Genomic DNA, 18389 nt, shown 5'->3' with positions numbered 1-18389 from the left:
ATTGTAGCTGTTGGTGACTTCTAGTAGTAGTTTGCTTGATGATCTAAGAGGCCTTTTGGCTGAGTGATGTTGTACTAGGTTTTTGAGGGCAGGACACTTATTGGGGAGGTATTAAATAGAATGACAGAGGCAGAGCTGATTGTAGGTTAGGAGGTTGGGCAGTTCAAGCCAGTGGAGCTGTCTCAAAGCAGTACAGTGATGAGTTCTATGTGAGCAATTTGCAGCAAAGCAGGCAATTCTGTTATAGCAGGCTTCCATTTTGCTTAGTTCAGTTTTGTTGAGATTAGTCAGAATGGGAGATGCATAGAGTAGGGTGGATAGAAGTTGGGAGCGAGCAATGGCTGATCTTGTATTGTTGGTAAGAAATGGTTTGATACGGTAGATTGACCCCAGTTTGGCATGTACTTTTTTAATAGATGACTATCAAATTTTAGGTGGGAGTCTATGGTTATTCCCAATAGCTTAGCCTGTGCCACTGGAGCAATTGGAGTAGCATTTGTGGAGTAGATAGTGAATTGACTGTTAGTGTTTTTGTTAGAACTGGTTATAATCATAAGCTGAGTTTTCTTTGGATTGAGGATAAGTTGGGCTTTGGTAAGGTAGTTTTCAACGTTAGAGAATGCTAGTTGAGTTGTTTGCAGGAGGGTGGGAATGTTTTGTGCAGCACAGATTAAGGTAGTGTCATCTGCATACTGAATTATAGATGCATACTGTGTGGAGGTATGGAGGTCATTTGTGAAGACTGTGAATAGTAGTGGTCCTAAGATAGAACCCTGTGGGACTCCTATAGTTATAGGCAGCTGAGGAGAGAGAGAATTTTCCCATTTCACAGCTTGGTACCTGTTAGTTAAGTAGCTTTGGAACCAGGTAAGAGTGGAATTTGATAGATGATATTGGTTTAGTTTATTTAGTAGGATTTGGTGTGAGACTGTGTCAAATACTTTGGACATATCCAAAAAACGAGTTGACACTTGTAGGCCTTCATTTTTGAGATGGTTTACTGTGTCTGTGAAGCAGAGGAGGGCTGTAGTGGTACTATGGGCAGGTCTGAAACCATGCTGAATAGGTGACAGGATGTTGCTGTCTATGAGATAGTTTAGCATCTGGGTATGGATGCATTTTTCTAGGATTTTGGCCAGGGGGGAGAGTAAAGCAATGGGTCTGTAGTTATTAAGTTCAGTGGAGGTCCTGCCTTTATGTATGGGTGTAACATAGGATATTTTCCAGAGTTTGGGCACATAGTTTTCAACAACTGATCTGTTTATGAGAGTGGAGACTGGGATAGCAATAGCATCTGCTGTGAGTTTCAAGAAATAGCTGGGGAGTAGGTCGGCTGCTGTTGATGAGGTTTTTAGTTTGGAGAGCATGCTTTTGATTGAAGTGGTGGAAACTGTTTTGAGGGTAAAGCTTGTATTAGTGTTATTTGTGTTGGGGGGATAGTGAGGAAGGAACTGTCCTGTGATACTAAGGATAGAATTGAGTTCACAAAGTGGGAGTTGAATTGTGTTTCGATGGGAACTTTAGTGTCAGGAGTGGTTGGTTTGGGGGTAGCCTTTTGGGTGGATTTTAGTAGCTGGTTACATTTTTCCAAACTTTTTGTGGGTTGTGTTAGTATTTAGTTTGTAATGTTGTGTTGTAGGATTTTTGTCCAGCCTAATGCATTTTTTTGCATGGTTGCACAGTTCTTGGTACTTAGTTAGGCTTTGTGTTTCTTTGTTTTTTGATAGTAAAGCCAGGCAGTGTCTCTGGACTTGAGGATTTGTTTGGTTTCTTTACTGAGCCAGGGGTTTGTAGAGGTTCTAACCTTGATTTTGCACAATGGAGCGACAGTGTCTAGGTGTTGTAGAAATGTTTTGTTGAAATATGCTACAGCCTGGTCAAGTGGGAGGGTTTTTAGGGGGGTCCAGTCACAGTTACAGAGTAAAGTGTTGAGGACATCAGGAGAGAAATTTTTTGTGTTTCTAGTGGATATATAGTTAGTGGTTTTGCATATGCTTGTTCTACTACGTATAAAGTATATTATGTTGTGTTGACTTAAGGTGTCTGGGAGACTGCCTGTGTGAGGGTACAATGTGCGGTTGTTAGTTAGGACCCAGTCAAGGATGGATTCCCTTTTAGATTTTTTATCACATCTAGTTGGAATTTGGACTAGCTGCTGGTAGCCATGGAGATTTATTAGATTACTTGGTGGTTCTGATATACAGGTGAACCAATCTAGGTTGAAGTCCCCCAGAATAAGGGTTTCTTGTGAGTATGTGGAAGAACACCAGGATAAGAAGTCTTCAAGGCTAGCAGGTGTATTACCAGGTGGAATATAGATCACAATTGTGGTGATGACCTTTTTAGGGTGAAGTTGAAGTTGTGAGATAAGTATGTCCCAATTATTGGGGGAGGGGTAGGAGTTTGGTAATTGACGGACAGTTAAGTTGGACTTGTACAGTAAGGTAGTTCCTCCCCCTTTACGAAGTGGTCTGTCTTGTCTAATGATATTGTAGCCGGTAGGGAGAACTTCTGAGTTAGCTATGTTTTTATTTAGCCAGGTTTCTGTTAAAGCAACTATGTCTGGGGAGTGGTGTGCTATTATGGCCTGGAGTTCAGGTATTTTATTTTTGATACTTCTAATATTAATATTTAGCATTAAAAGATGGTTGGTTTTCCTGCTGTTGTTGATTTGCCCAGGGATGAAGAAAGTGGGGGTGTTATGTTCTGACATTTGTGTTGGAGCAGTCTGTGTTGGACAGGATGGATTTGGGCCTGGGTTGGGATGGATATCCCCACTTATGGTGAGCCTGGAGTTAAAATGGTTATACAGATGTTGGAGTTTGGTGAGGAGTGTGAGAAAGTATTGTGTATTTTTGGAGTAGGAATGAGAGCATATGTGTTTAATTCTGAATTGGTCCATTATGTAGTTCTTGAATAACTGTGGGCAGATATTATTATAATGTGTGGTGTCTGTATACGAGAGTGCATAATGTACTGTTGTGCTACTAAGTTTAGGGATATTGCTAGAGTGATAACTTATGGTGTTGTAAAGAATTATGAGAAGACAGACTAGACTTAGCTGTGTGATAGTCATGGTTATAAAGTTTAAGTTGGTTCTAGGTGGGGGGTCTGAATAGGAATTATAGGATTGCACTATATGTGGATGGGGAAGTAGTGTGGGTGATGTAAAAATGCCTAGTGGGAATGAGAGTGATTGGGAGTATTTTGTGTGGAGCAAGTTGGTGTGGTATAATGTGATATGACTTGAGGAGCTGTGATTGGTGGAGGTGATGTAAGGGTGAGCTGTGGGTGTGGCTGTGATTACTATAAATGTAGAGGTAGTGGGGGCGGGAGGGAATAGGTGGCAGGGCAGGGGAGCAGAGAGAGCCCGAGCATTAGCGAGGGCGAATGGAGCGAGGCAGAGCCAACCAAGACAAGAGAAAAAAGTAAGTATTACTTTACAAATCTGAACACTTTTAAAACAAATTCCTGAGGTCTAATGGCTTACCGGCAAGCAGAAAGTAATTGCTGAAGAGCGCTTGTGTCCTGGTGGGAGACTAGAAATTTAAAGATGGCTCCATGCTCAGCAGGATTCTAATATAGACTTTGTATTGGGGGAGGGAGATAGCACAATGGGTGTAAACCAGGTGGAATGCAAAGAAACCAGAGAGGCAATCAGTGGAAATCAGTGAAGGCCTCAGAGGGGGTAAGTAATAATTCAAACTACCTGTAAAGTGAAGGAGAGAAGAGACAGCAAAGTTTATTAAGGTTGGAAGTGTGTCTTCACATTGACTTGCTGATTAGTAACCAGTTTGTGCACAGATTAGAGTAGGGAGATGCATTAGCAATGAAGGGGAATGTACAGAGATGCAAATAAACAGGTGGGCCTCCAAGTGATACAAACTAAGCAGAAAGTACAGAGAGGGCTGCTTGATGGTTAATTTAGTCACAGGGATGTGAATTAAATGTATAGTGTCTATTGGACAGTTAGGATTACTGTACTAGCGGGCTGGTGGGGAGGACACAAGGCTACAACAGTCAGTTTTATTAGCAAGCTGAGAACTACTAAACAACACTGCTAATGTAATAGCTTCACTCTCATAAAACATACAAGTAGAATGCCTGGATGGACTGACCCTGCTCTTGAGGCTCAAAATGTATATCCTTGTTTAGTTTGAAGTACTGATTCCTTCTTATACTGTATGGGTGGAGTGGTAGCCGCAGACTGCAGATTTGCTTGAGTGTGCTCCTGCTCTTGAGGCTCAAAATGTATATCCTTGTTTAGTTTGCAGTAATGATTCCTTCTTATACTGTACTAATCTATGAACCTATCTATGAACCTATGAACCTGTATGGGTGGAGTGGTAGCCACAGACTGCAGATTTGCTTGAGTGTGCTCCTGCTCTTGAGGCTCAAAATGTATATCCTTGTTTAGTTTGCAGTAATGATTTCTTTTTATACTGTATGGGTGGAGTGGTAGCCGCAGACTGCAGATTTGCTTGAGTGTGCTCCTGCTCTTGAGGCTCAAAATGTATATCCTTGTTTAGTTTGCAGAACTGATTCCTTGTTATACTGTATGGGTGGAGTGGTAGCCACAGACTGCAGATTTGCTTGAGTGTGCTCCTGCTCTTGAGGCTCAGAATGTATATCCTTGTTTAGTTTGCAGTACTGATTCCTTCTTATACTGTATTGGTGGAGTGGTAGCCGCAGACTGCAGATTTGCTTGGGGGTGCTCGGCAAGCAGAATGTAATTGCTGAAGAACACTTGTGTCCTGGTGGGAGACTAGAAATTTTGTTATTACATGCATATTAAGTAGGTTGTATGGTCAACACAACAAAGTCAACAATTTCTGTTGACCGTACTTTATAAATCCCCATTGACATCCATGCTGTGAGTCCCTGCCTGTGTACGTCCTTCTAAACGGACGTACACATGAACGTCGACATTCCGACTGTTGCTCCTACCATGGTCGAGGAGGTGGCTGTCAAGCATGTCAATGTCGACCTTTTGAATGTAAACCATATATACATATATATATATATATATATATATATATATATATATATATATATATGAAGATACTTTGGAAGAGCGAACTTTCAAAACTTCAAACTTCATATGGTCGAGAGCATAACATCGAAGTTCTGAAAGTTTGAAACTTTAATAAAAATAAAAATACAATTTTTTTTTCATTTACACCCCTTGCTAATTAAATATACCAACTCTGAGATCACACTACAGTGAAGAGAATGGTAACTTTCCCATTTTGTGCTGTACAGTGATCTCCATTTTAACTGTTCGATGTTTCAAAACTTTGATCTTATGGTCTTGAGCATATGAAGTTCGAAGTTTTGAAACTTTGAGCTTCCAAAGTAGACCCATTTATACACACACACAGACATTTTAAATATATATATATATATATATATATATATATATATATATATATATAAATATATATATATACACGCACACACACACACACACACACACACACACACACACACACACACACACACACACACACACAATTTCTTAACACCTTCGCTGACCCATTGAGTCCTCATTCACTGTGACTACCTCCTGCAGCATCACTTTTAACCTCTGTACAGGAAGAATAAACATTAGAGTAGCTAAGCAATGGATGGTCTAGAGGAATGGAGGTGAATACTGCAGCCTTCACTGGCAGAGATGACAAGTATGCTGGTGTTTATTCCTTTCCTTTACACCCTGTCTTCAATATAGCACAATACAGCATTACGATGACAACACTCTGTGAAATATTCTATAAGTGCTCAATCAGTGTCACCTGGGGTGAACCCTAACCTGTTCTGGGGGGTAATCTTCCCAGCCAGAAGTCCTTTTCCATCCCATGAGAGAAAACAGTTTGTCTCTGGGCACTCAGTGCTCTACCCCCCCATCCAACATCTACACCACTACTCAAATGTGAGCCAGTAACATCAACAAGAGACACTCTGTCATGATATTAGTGGTCCAGTTACCATTAAACTAATCTATAAATAGCTTCATACCCACAATAAGCCGCATATGCTCCACACATCCTGACAACTTAAGCTGAAGAAATCATACATCAATATTACTGCAGTTAGAGATGCCACACCTCAGATCATAGTGAGCACATACAGCAAGTAGATCACTCGCCACTGCTAACTTCTGATGATCTGTCTCAGGTTTTTGACTTAATGAACTGCATTGTGTTGCTAATAATCATGCCGCTTTGAAGCTGGCCAAGACTCCTCATCGTGGTGCCACAGTTCACTGTTCAGCTAAAGAAAAAAAACAGCAAATGGAGTAATGTACACCTCTTAATGCATCTAGGGAATTGTCTCCAGGTTATGTTCTTAGAGTTTTAATTTCTCTGATTTAACACCAGACTTCCCCTACACTACATTGTCTCCTCCTTTGCTCTTCATAAAGGCATCCATATTTCTTATTGCTCTAATTATGCTCTAGAACTTTTTGTGTCTTTCTGACTGAGGCTTTCAGGCTTCTTGATTTGTGATTTTATTTTATTTCCATTCATTAACTGGGTAAAACATTGATCCGTGTGAACCATTTTCAGGTTCATCATAGGAGATTCCATCCATCCATCCATCCATCCATCCATCTAGAACCCCTTTTCCCATTTTTGCACATGGGGTTGGGGTGTCACTTCAACAGTAACAATCATCTACAGCCAAGGTTTACATCATCATGGGGGATTGCAATACTAAAAAACAGTTTGAGAGAAAACAGCAAGATTTCAGAAAACATAGACTAATAAATGCATTAGTGTATTGTAATATATATATTAGACCAATAAATGCATTAGTGTATTGTAATATATATATTAGACCAATAAATGCATTAGTGTATTGTAATATATATATATTAGACCAATAAATGCATTAGTGTATTGTAATATATATATTAGACCAATAAATGCATTAGTGTATTGTAATATATATATATATATTAGACCAATAAATGCATTAGTGTATTGTAATATATATATTAGACCAATAAATGCATTAGTGTATTGTAATATATATATTAGACCAATAAATGCATTAGTGTATTGTAATATATATATATAACTTAAAGTAAAAACATGAGATAATACATTTATGTACTGTCCAATTCATGTTGTAGGTCAGAAGGAATAGGACCATGCTGTTCTGATCAAAGCATTACCAATAGCCTCTATCTTTGTAGTGCCATTCCATCTTTCTGACAAGCTAGATGCTTCATGACCCCCTTCAGCACTGATTCTCTTATACATTAGTTGTATCCGTATCTGCTATCCAAATAGTTTCATGTAACCTATATAATAATATATTACCCCACCACCACCATTTAACACTGATAAACTAAATTATAAACCTATCATAAGTTGCCTCCTGCTCTTCCTCTAGGAATGTCCCTTCCTTCCAGCTGCGCCTTTTCTATTACCGTGCTAGAAAATTCAGACATCTTTTAAATTCCCTTTGCCACAAGGACCCATGCCAGTCTATCAGATCTGTTAGAAGGTTTACAAAATAACTAATTAAGAGGACCCAAAGTAGCTGCTTGCACTTCTTAAGTTTACTGCACACTGACTTAACCCTCCTTTTACTGAAAGATTACCAACCCTTTCATGTATGTGCTACATTTATGATTCCATGTAGCATTTGAAAGCTACAGCTCTTGATGCCTAAATGTGTGAGTCTTGTGAACACACATAATAGTAATTTGCATACAAATAAAACTTTATAAACTATGTACAGTTCTCAATTATCTGAGTGACTTCTTTATGAGGTAGCCATGATATACAGGATTATGATCGTGTCGCCAGTCATAACCACGAATTTATGTGCTCAAGACGTGGATGTCAAGAAATTCAACTCTAGAACAAAGCTTGAAGGGTGAATCTGTACATACGTGTTGAGAAAACATAACATCCTTTGTTATGATCGAAAAGACCAAATCATAATTCTTCATAGACTAGAGCATGGAACTTTACCTGCTCTGATGTACTGTAAAAACACAACAAAACAATGGTGTGATAGGAGAAAGTGTTTTATAACTTAGAAAGCTGTAACGCATCATCAACTGCCACACAGAGAATGGTCACCCAAGAAGACCATTGGGAAGCCAGTAAACACTTCACTCAAACTTAAAAAAAAACTGAACAAAATCTTTAAGTCTTTTAATGGCTTCCCATGACTCATCTCCTATGGCTTTTTAGCATTGTTACGTGTGAATCCAGTGCTTGACATAACTGAGTGTATGTATATCAATCGTTAAGCACCTTTCTGATGTCCGACTTATAACTGCACAAAAGACATTAGAAACAAATCAAGGCTCAAAATGGAACTAGTTGAAGTCTTTTGAGGCTATTTCAATTGCAGTGTTCGGTCTTGGATCTATTGCTGATTATTCAGGTTCACAGCAAGAACTGTCTCAGCCTCAGCCTTCACACAATGATGCAGATGGTCTGAGTGGCGAAAGCCAGGTGAATGACTGTATTAAAATGCCTAGCGACTGTAATACTCATGAAGTGCTTGGACCTCTTGGATTTCATTCTAAAATTGGTAAAAAGATAGGCTTGTTCAGTTCTGAAGAAGTCTACTATTTGGCAATACCTCCTTGCATGGCTAACACTGCAGTGTCCCAACTTAAGATGTTACTTGTTTTGTATTATTGTAGTATGGGGTTGTGGTCAGTGGACATTCTCAGCTGCCACACTTGCAAGAGGAATCACATAAGGGGCTTGGGTAAGTGATAAACCTGATATGACATCATGGTGAAGGACCCACAGAGGACAGCTGCATAGTCCCTATGATGCAAAAGGAAGGAGCAAAGACACCAGATTTTAGCATCTTCCTAATGCTCACAAAAAATATTCACAACTATTTCATGACATTTTTTGCAGATGTCCTAACCCAATACGGGCTCTCTAGCATCAGATGAGCATTTTGAAGAAAGCAAGAAGTCAAGTGGGACTTGGGCTTTCACTACTTTTAGTGACCTAAAGCCTGAATCTGGCCCCAAATCTGAGTCATCAACTATGGTGAGCTGTCAGACTGTTGTGCTTATGGGTGGGCCAACCTTACAAACTTTATCCATAATTACGGCAACAATGCATGTTTCTAAGATCTGATTATACTGCATAGAATTACATTAGAAATAATAATTTTGCCATCAGAAGTGCATCAGAGGTGCATGTAAAAACCTAGTGAAACTATATATGTCACGTGGCCTTCTCTTTGCAAGTTACGTATGGCAATATGCTTTCTAGTGTTGGATAAATAAAAAGTTTAAGGAGTTACAAAGCTAAACCAAAACTTTATTTGGAGTTGTTAGTGTTTTACTTCTTACAGTTTATTCAATTAACTCTCCTAGAAATTATCTACCTCAAAGTACTCTTTATTTTCTCTTGCTTTTTTACGTCTGCGTTTGAAATGTGTAACCTTTAGACAAATATAAGAGAAGGAGACAGATGTAACCACAGTTTCCATGACATGGCAGGAGAGATGCAGCATCCTTGGTGGATGCAGCACACTACTCAATCTGCTTCCTCCCTTATGAACTGTAGCAACATGTATCAAAGGCAGCAGCTGCTACTCTTGTCAAATATAGTGGTACAAAGCTTTAAGAAGGAGTTTAATATCTTTTTGGATATGCATGTTACCTGATCATCACATCAGCACTTGGCTATCACAGTAAAAAAAAACTCACATAGGAAGGTATTACATAAAGTTTTAGTGAGCATTATGGTAATCTCCAAATGGTACTGACCAAAAGCCTCCAGTGCCCTGGGTATTAGAGACATGTGCCCACACCCACCACCTCCATTAATCTTCAGATATCTAAAGGCAGAACGAAATAATGTACCATGTGGACATTGCTTAGCAGTGATACTGGCATAGTATGGTCTGTTGCACAAAATATTAGAAAATCCATTGGTGGCATAAAGGAGCCCACTTTAGTAAAGATGATCAAAGGAGTATGTGACCTTGCCACAATAAAGAGTCACTATGAAACAAGAGGGTACAAATTAAATATAAATGCCCTAAACACAAATTTAGGAATATGAAGTATGAATGTACCATATGTATCAACTGCTAGATCATACGAAAGCAATCGGCATATGCTTGAACACAATCCAATATACACATGATTTGTGTGTTGGCTTTGCACAGTAGATTTACTTTCTATATTCAGCAACCCCACTCTCTGCAAATTATAAATCTTTTTCTTTATGAAAAATATGCTGTTGCTTGTAAAAAAGTGCTTGTAATTAAATATTGTAAATATTCTATAAACTTCATACCTTACAGTTTTTCTGTGTTTATAAATCTTATAAATGTCACTGCATGTCATTGCATCTGAAAAAAGTCCTTGAACCAGCCCACCTATGCAGTTAGTAAAGTTAAATAAATAGAGCAGTCAGCAGAAGCTGCTGCATTCTGTAACAACACCTAAAAGCATCATTCCCAGATTTCTTACCAGAATCAACTGTCCCCATACCCCCGTGTACACTCTGGAGCCAGACCCTCTGGTAAAGGTGCCTTTAATCCATATATACCAGCAGTCAGATGGAATCATGGGGCACTGCAGGGTAAGGGAGCCAAGTGAAATGAGGAACTGAGGGAGAGAGAGAGAGAGAGAGAAAACGTAGAAATGTAATTTGTCATTAACAATACAACTAAGCAATAGTCCTCCTGAAAAAGCTACAGCAGAAAATAGATGGTAGAGATAATGCTTCTGTTTTTCTGTATGGTGACCATTGATGGAATGGAATTCTGCACTTGTATCACATGTTCTTGCTTTGTCAGCTGACCTCACTGACAAAAAATCTTATTTTTTTCAATTTCCTGGAGTGTGTGTGTGTGTGTGTGTGTGTGTGTGTGTGTGTGTGTGTGTGTGTGTGTGTGTGTGTGTGTATATATATATCTGAGCATTTGTGCTGTGTTTGCATCTGTGTCTGTGTTGCCATTCTATCATCTTTATATAAAGTCCATGTGGTTTGCCAAATATATTCCCTGCACTCCCTTCTGTACCTCATCCTAAATTTCAGTTCATACCAGTATGGACTTTACAGTCTTATTTGACCATATCATATTTGACCTATTGTTTATAATCTTAACTGTTAGCAAATCAAGCCTATTTAAATGTTAGTCATATGGGTACCCTTCTAAGTCCTGTCATATCTGGTCATTCTTATTTGTACCCTCGCTCTGTAAGGTATCCAAAATTTACATGATATTCTAAATAAATTTAAGCAAAAAAAAAATAGCTCACCAAGAGTTCTGGAGGAAAAGCCTTTTGTGAAATAATATAATAACAAACTAGGTATATGTTCAAGTGACAGCGATTAAATTCTTGGAATGGCCAGTGCCAAAATTACAATATGCTGAGAAACAAAATAAGAGTTCCTGTTTTCCATAGGAAATCATTGCCAGTGTGATTTCTAAATGTGCATTGGAAATGATTCCTGTGTTTTGGGAAATTTCTCCCATCTTCATGTTTGTACAGTAAACTCTCAGTTAACTGGCACCCATGGGGGTTGGTAGATGCCGGATAACTGTAGTTTCTGGTTGCTTGAGAGTTGCTATTAAAAATAGGCCTGACTAAAACTGTACCCTATACTATTTTGGGGGAATTCATTAAAGCCTACATGGAGCGATTCTTCATGTAGGCATAGTGGCATGGCCCCAACATGGAAACTGTCCGGCAAGAGATTCAGTAAACAGAGCAGAGGGGCGTGCACGAGTGTGCAGACACAGAAGTGTCCATGCAGTGCAAATCACTTCACAAGGCTGGACATCCTGCAAAACAGGGATAGTCAGAGGTGTGAAGTCTGTAACCCTGTGTGTGGTGTTACATTCACAGCATACCTATAACTACATACAGCAGCAACTGCGGAGAAAGCCATGAACTGGAGCAGGCCAGGACAAAGGTACACGTATAAAGAGAAGGAGGAACTGCTGGCCAGACAAATGCAGAAAGTGCAGAATAGAACAGTTTGTGCAGTAGCATGGGCTCACAGCAGTGTATGGAGTCAGTAACCCAAATGTCTATCAGCAGTTCCTCATGTCAATCTATAATGATCTGCCACTGATGTACCAGGAAATCACATTGCTATGTAAAATGTACCAGGCCCCATATGATGCAAAACCCTGTGCAGTCTAATACACTCAGTACACACCCTAGATATGATTCATATATTACGGACAGCAAGCACACAGCCAGGAAATCCCTTGGGCATCATATCAGGTGCAGAAGCCTATTGACTGTAGCATACAAAGTCCCGGACTGGAGTGCAGCTAGGTCTGACTGGAGTCCCCGTGTAAGTACCGATGGTCACACTGGCCATGCTCCTACACTTAGATAATGTCAGTCCATGTCTGAAGCCACATCTGACTATAGAACTGAGATGTCCATATATGTATACCTGTCTCTCCCTATCCACATCAGACATGATTGCCCTTATCTATCAGTATGTGGCACATATAAGATATATATGGATCTGTAGAATGTTATATAGATACATATATATAGGTAACACACACACACACACACACACACACACACACATATATATATATATATATATATATATATATATACATATATATATACACACACATAAATATCATATATAGAGAGATGGGGGGAGAGACACAGAATGACATAGAGTGATGTATTGCTGCAGCCACTTGTACACCAATTGTAACCAGTGGTTCATGCCATTAGTACGGTGAGCTGTAGTGTGTACTAGTAGGTAGGTAGGGATTCTAATCTCACATCGGCCACCTTGTGTGTGTTTGTATAGATATTCCATGTACAGCAGTATACACATGCCCAGCAGGCTTATGTCTGTGCAATGGTCACTCATTTTATGGCCCTCTGATTAGTGTCCTCCACAACCGTGGCCTCCCTGTCAACAGCTGCTGATGTCATCCACCTCAACAGCAGAGGCAGACACCCTCCAAATGCATAAGCTCCATGGTGCATGCGACATGTACGTAGCAGTACAGTATATACAACTAGTTAAAAAGTGTGTCTAATCCCAGCAATGGCAAGTCAGTGAGTGTGTGTGTGTGTGTGTGTGTGTGTGTGTGTGTGTGTGTGTGTGTGTGTGTGTGTGTGTGTAAGTATATCCCCTTGCAGCAGTATGCATGTCTTGTCTATGTGTGTACAATGCCAATACATTGTAGGCATGTGCCTACCTATGAACCCCCCCATTGGCTTACTTTACAGGGCCTGCTGATGTCATCCACCTTAGAAGCACAGTTAGACTCTCCCCAGACATATAAGCTCCATAGCACATGCAATAAGTACATAGCACTGTAGTATATACAACTAGATAGATAGGAGTTCTACTCCCAGCAATGGCAACTCAGTGAGTGTGTGTAAGTATATCCCCTGGCAGCACTGTGTATGTCTTGCCTATGTGTGTGCAATGCCAATACTTTTAAAGCCTGTGCCTACCTGTGAGCCCCCCATTGGCTTACTTTACAGAGCTTGCTGATGTCATCCACATTAGAAGCACAGTTGCACACTCTCCAGACACATAATCTCTGTGGCGCATGTGATAACTACATAGTACTGTAGTATATGCAACTAGATAGGTAGAGGTTCTAATCTCAAAACTGGCAACTCAATGAGTGTATATGTGTGTGTAAGTATATCCCCTTCAGCAGTGTGGCTTTTTTGCCTGTGTTTGTGCAATGGTTATACCATTTTAAGGGCCTGTGCAAACCTGTTAATCCCTCATTGGCAATCTATTGAGGGCCTACTGATGTCATCCACCTTAAAAGTACAGTTAGACACTCTCAAAACATGATAGCTTTATGGCATATGCGATAAGTACGTAGTGTTACAGTGTATATAACTAGATAGGTAGGGGATCTAATCTCAAAACTAGCAACTCTGTGAGTGCATGCATGTGTGTATGCATATCCCCTTGCAGCAGTGTAGCTGTCATTCCTGTGTGTGCAACAGTTATACCATGTTAAGGGCCTGTGAAAAACCTGTGAAACCCCCCAGTGGCAACCTTTACAGCACCTGCAGATGTCATCCACCTGAATAGTAGTGGCAGAGACTGCAAAAACATATATGTTTTGTGGGATCTATCTTACTACGTCAACAAGTCAGAACGCCGACAGCGAGAACACCGACGCCATTAGATCAAAAATGGAGAAGACCGACGGATCAAAACCCCGACGCTGAGAACATCGACATGGGAAAAGGCTGTGTATGTATGCGGTAGTGACGGACGTTAGGGTGCGAGTAAGGTAAGTGTGCGACTGTGATAGTTTGTGGGTTAGGGGCGGGTTAAGTGAGTTAGGGTTAGGCTGGCTAGGTAAGTGTGCGACTGTGATAGTTTGTGGGTTAGGGCGGGTTAAGTGAGTTAGGGTTAGGCTGGCTAGGTAAGTGTGCGACTGTGATAGTTTGTGGGTTAGGGCGGGTTAAGTGAGTTAGGGTTAGGCTGGCTAGGTAAGTGTCGACTGTGATAGTTTGTGGGTTAGGGCGGGTTAAGTGAGTTAGGGTTAGGGGCGGGTTAGGTGAGTGTGCGATAGTGGCGGACCTTAGGGTTAGGGTTTGGGTTAAGGTTGTAGGTAGTTGTGTATGTGAGGTTTAGTGTTGGTTTGTAAGGATTTTGGTGTGCTTGTGTTGTGTGTGTGCTTTTTGGACCGGGGATTTGTTTTGTTTGTTGCTTGTCGGGATTATGGTGTGTCGGGCATGTGAGGTTTCGTGTTTGTGAAATGTCGGTTATGTGGTGTCGGTGATTTTGTTTTCGGCGTTTTGACTTGTCGACGTTGTAAGATAGATCCGTTTTGTGACGCATGTGATACTTTTGCAGCGCTATAGTATGTACAACTAAACAGGTAGGAGTTCTACCCTCAAGGGCAGTTTATGAGTAAGTGAGTGCGTGTATGTGTGTGTGTGTGTGTGTGTGTGTGTGTGTGTGTGTGTGTGTGTGTGTGTGTGTGTGTGTGTGTGTGTGTGTCTGTGTGTGTGTGTGTGTGTGTGTGTGTGTGTGTGTGTGTGTGTGTGTGTGTGTGTGTGTGTCCATATATCCACTTACAGCAGTGTGACTGTGTTAGGGCCACCACCTGTCCCACCATGCAGGTTGCTGTCCCACCATGCAGGTTGCAGTCCTTGTTTGCCCAGGTGTATCCTGTGAAAACAATTAATACAATACACATGTCCTGAGAGTGTAGAACAACAAACATGTCCTCCATTTGTGTAATAGTTGCATAAAGCAGTCATTTTACATCAGACACACCTTAATTTTATGAGAAATAGCATCATCTAGACAAATGCTACAAAAATAAGCTGTCTTACTGGCAAAAAAAGAGAAGTCCTATCCTTTGCACTTGCTGTGGGTATGATTTGTCCTGGCAACTCTCACAATACTACAAGACATGTCTCACATTGGCTATTTGATAAAGTGGCAACCCTAGTCTGTCTTGCCCATGTGTGTGCAATATGTATACATGTTGAGGCTCTGCCTCTATAGCTGCTGCCCCTAAACAGGTCATGGGACACTTTATAATGAACCTCATTAACAAGAACATTGGCAACCTCCACACACTTGATCATGCACAGTTAGGCTTTGTCAAGGGGGGATTATGTCTGTTACATTTGGTTGAACTCTATGAGACAGTCACCAAATCTATGGATGAGGAGGAGACAGTGCACACTGCCAACCTTGACCTGGCCAAAGACTTTGGCAGTATTCCCTACTTGCCCATAATAGAAATACGCTCCCAACTAGGTATCAGTCCATATATTACCAGATGGGTAGCACACTGGCGTACTGACACAACCCACCTAGTCCACATAGGGGAAGCTACCTCAAGCGGTACACCCATAACTAGCGTCATAACCCAGTGTTCTGTGTTTGAGCCTCTGTTATGTCTGATTTACCCTTCTGAGGTGCAGGGCACAACCAGTGGGCTATGGCCGACCATGTTTGCAGAAGAATGCATGGTGGGTGCTGTCACCACATTCCCTACTAATGTCAACATCCACCAAGAGGGCCTCACACAGACATATGGCTGGTGCCAGAAACATGCCCTCAGGCTGCATACAATGAAATGCAGCACCATCCCCTTTGGGGAGAGTGACATCCCCACATATTATCACAGTACTAACAACATCCTAAGCACGCAATCAGTCAAGAGTGATTTGTGCACACAGGTTGATGGCAACATGACATTTGGCCACCATGTTGCTTCCATTGTAAGGAAAGCCTTCTACGTGGCCCACCTCATATGTAAGGGTATGTCATCCAGGGACATGGGATTCATAATATCCCTGTCATAATAAGGCCCATTATTGAGTATAATGGCTCTTTTGTCATGCAACTTGCAATGCACATGCAGCAGCTGGGGAGATCATAGAGGTTTCTCATGAGGGAATACCAGGGTCTTAAACAGCTACCATACACAGATAGGCTATAAGCCCGTCCCTCTAGCCAAATTCATACAGACTCCTCAGAGGTGACCTCTGTCTGGCATACAAAGTGATTATGGACTCCACCTTGAAGAGACTGCTGCACAACTGCAAGTCAAGCTCCACTCTGTTAACCCACACACATGCCCTCAACCGGGTCTGTAAAATCAACAGGGCTTGTTGGTGGGTCAGATGTGTGTCCCACAAACTCACCCACCTATGGAATGGACACCCTGTCCATATCAGGCAGAGTACTCTTTACACCTTTTCAGGTGAACCCTGGATAAGTGTTTGGTTAATAGGACATACACCCTTGGGATAACACCCATGTCCCTGTTGGACTGGGGCATTGGGTGCTAAATTGCATACACATGGGCTTTAGTGTGGGCTACACTTATGAGCACCTCAGAGCCAATAGCCTAGTAACCTAGTATGATCGTAGGTATACCAGTTATGGTCCTGTGTGCTGTGATGGATGGTGTTGTTATGTGTCCATACCCATCACTGCCATCTACTGTGGTGTGTCCCCTATGGGCAATGTTCCAGTACCATGTCATACAGCTACCATCCGACAAATAGATGAGTGGTATTACAGGTGTATGGGGACAGTCCAGCAACATCTGTGTGACACAATTGCAAACAGCACTGCAAATGTTCTGTAGGGTATCATCCTTATAAGTGTCCAACATCTGCAGTACACAGATGTTTGCAGAATGTGTACATGTGCCTGATATATGTAGACCTTCTGCCAGAAAAATGTGAATGTCTGGAAAACAGTAGGACAATACTTAATGGTAGTTTCCAAACTGAGGGGAATCTGGCTGTCACACGCCAGACACCTCAGAAAACAGTTGTGGTACATTAATATCTTTTACTGTATTCATTCCCTTACAATGCATGCTCAATATCTACACTCTGTTGCTGAGGCAGAGCCTGTGTTCACCCACTACTACTGGCTATAACCTGCTGTCCTGCTGTAGGCGGTCAACAGGTATGCTAGCCATAGCTCTCAGGTGATGAGATACAGGTGTGGAGTACAGAGTAACCTGTCCAGAGTACATCGGGAACAGTCAGGGACACCTGGACAATGTTTGAACTATGCCTATGTGACATTCACAGATTGAGAGGAGCAGACTGACAGTACATCATATGATATGCCAGATGTATCCACCAGTACTTACTGCCACTATTTTCTAATTCACAATCCAGTACCATTCGTACATGAGTTGCCCATTGCTGGGGCCAGAGCACTGATGTATGTCACAGCAGACAGAGCCAAAAGGGAAGCATGTAGGTGCTGGACAACTGACTAACAATAACATGTTATTCCACGACATGTACTACAGACTAGTGTTGTAATCCCAATGCCCAATGACTGCATCCCCACATCTACGTCCCATTACATGGGGAATTCTATTACATACCTCAATCCTGGTATAGTGCTGTACTCCTTTATGCGCAGTGGTATAATGCCAGGATAGCGCAGTCTGTCTTCATAAACAAAGTCACAGACCTGTGTACCATAGGCACCAGCTTGCCTTTTGTAGGTAATGCTCATGAACAGGCGACTGTGCACCAATCTGTGTCTCACACTTGCTAACTGCATCCAGAACAGTTGGGTTGCATTTTCATTAGCCAATGGCATGGCAACACAGTGCTATATTTCAGGCCTGCATGTAGGCCTTGGCCCTATTCCTGGCCTGTGAGAAGAACATTATTGAGGTGTGAGCACAACAGCATCACAGAGTGTAGGTAGAAATACTGTTCACTGTTTAGATTCATGTGGTATGTCCACAGTTTTGCATGTTATGTTTAGCCATTGTAAAACAGACTTTCTGCTTATGTGGCAGCTTACTGTTTAACAATGTGGGATGAGGTCAGTAAGACGACAGACAGATGTGAGTGTCATACATCATTTGCATCAGAATAAGCATGCTGCTGCAGTACTCACAGG

This window comes from Protopterus annectens, chromosome 4.part0 (assembly GCF_019279795.1).
Source record: "Protopterus annectens isolate FY-2018-M chromosome 4.part0, PAN1.0, whole genome shotgun sequence".
NCBI lineage: Eukaryota > Metazoa > Chordata > Ceratodontiformes > Protopteridae > Protopterus > Protopterus annectens.
The sequence above is the reverse complement of the archived record's forward strand: the minus strand, read 5'-3'. Positions refer to the sequence as shown.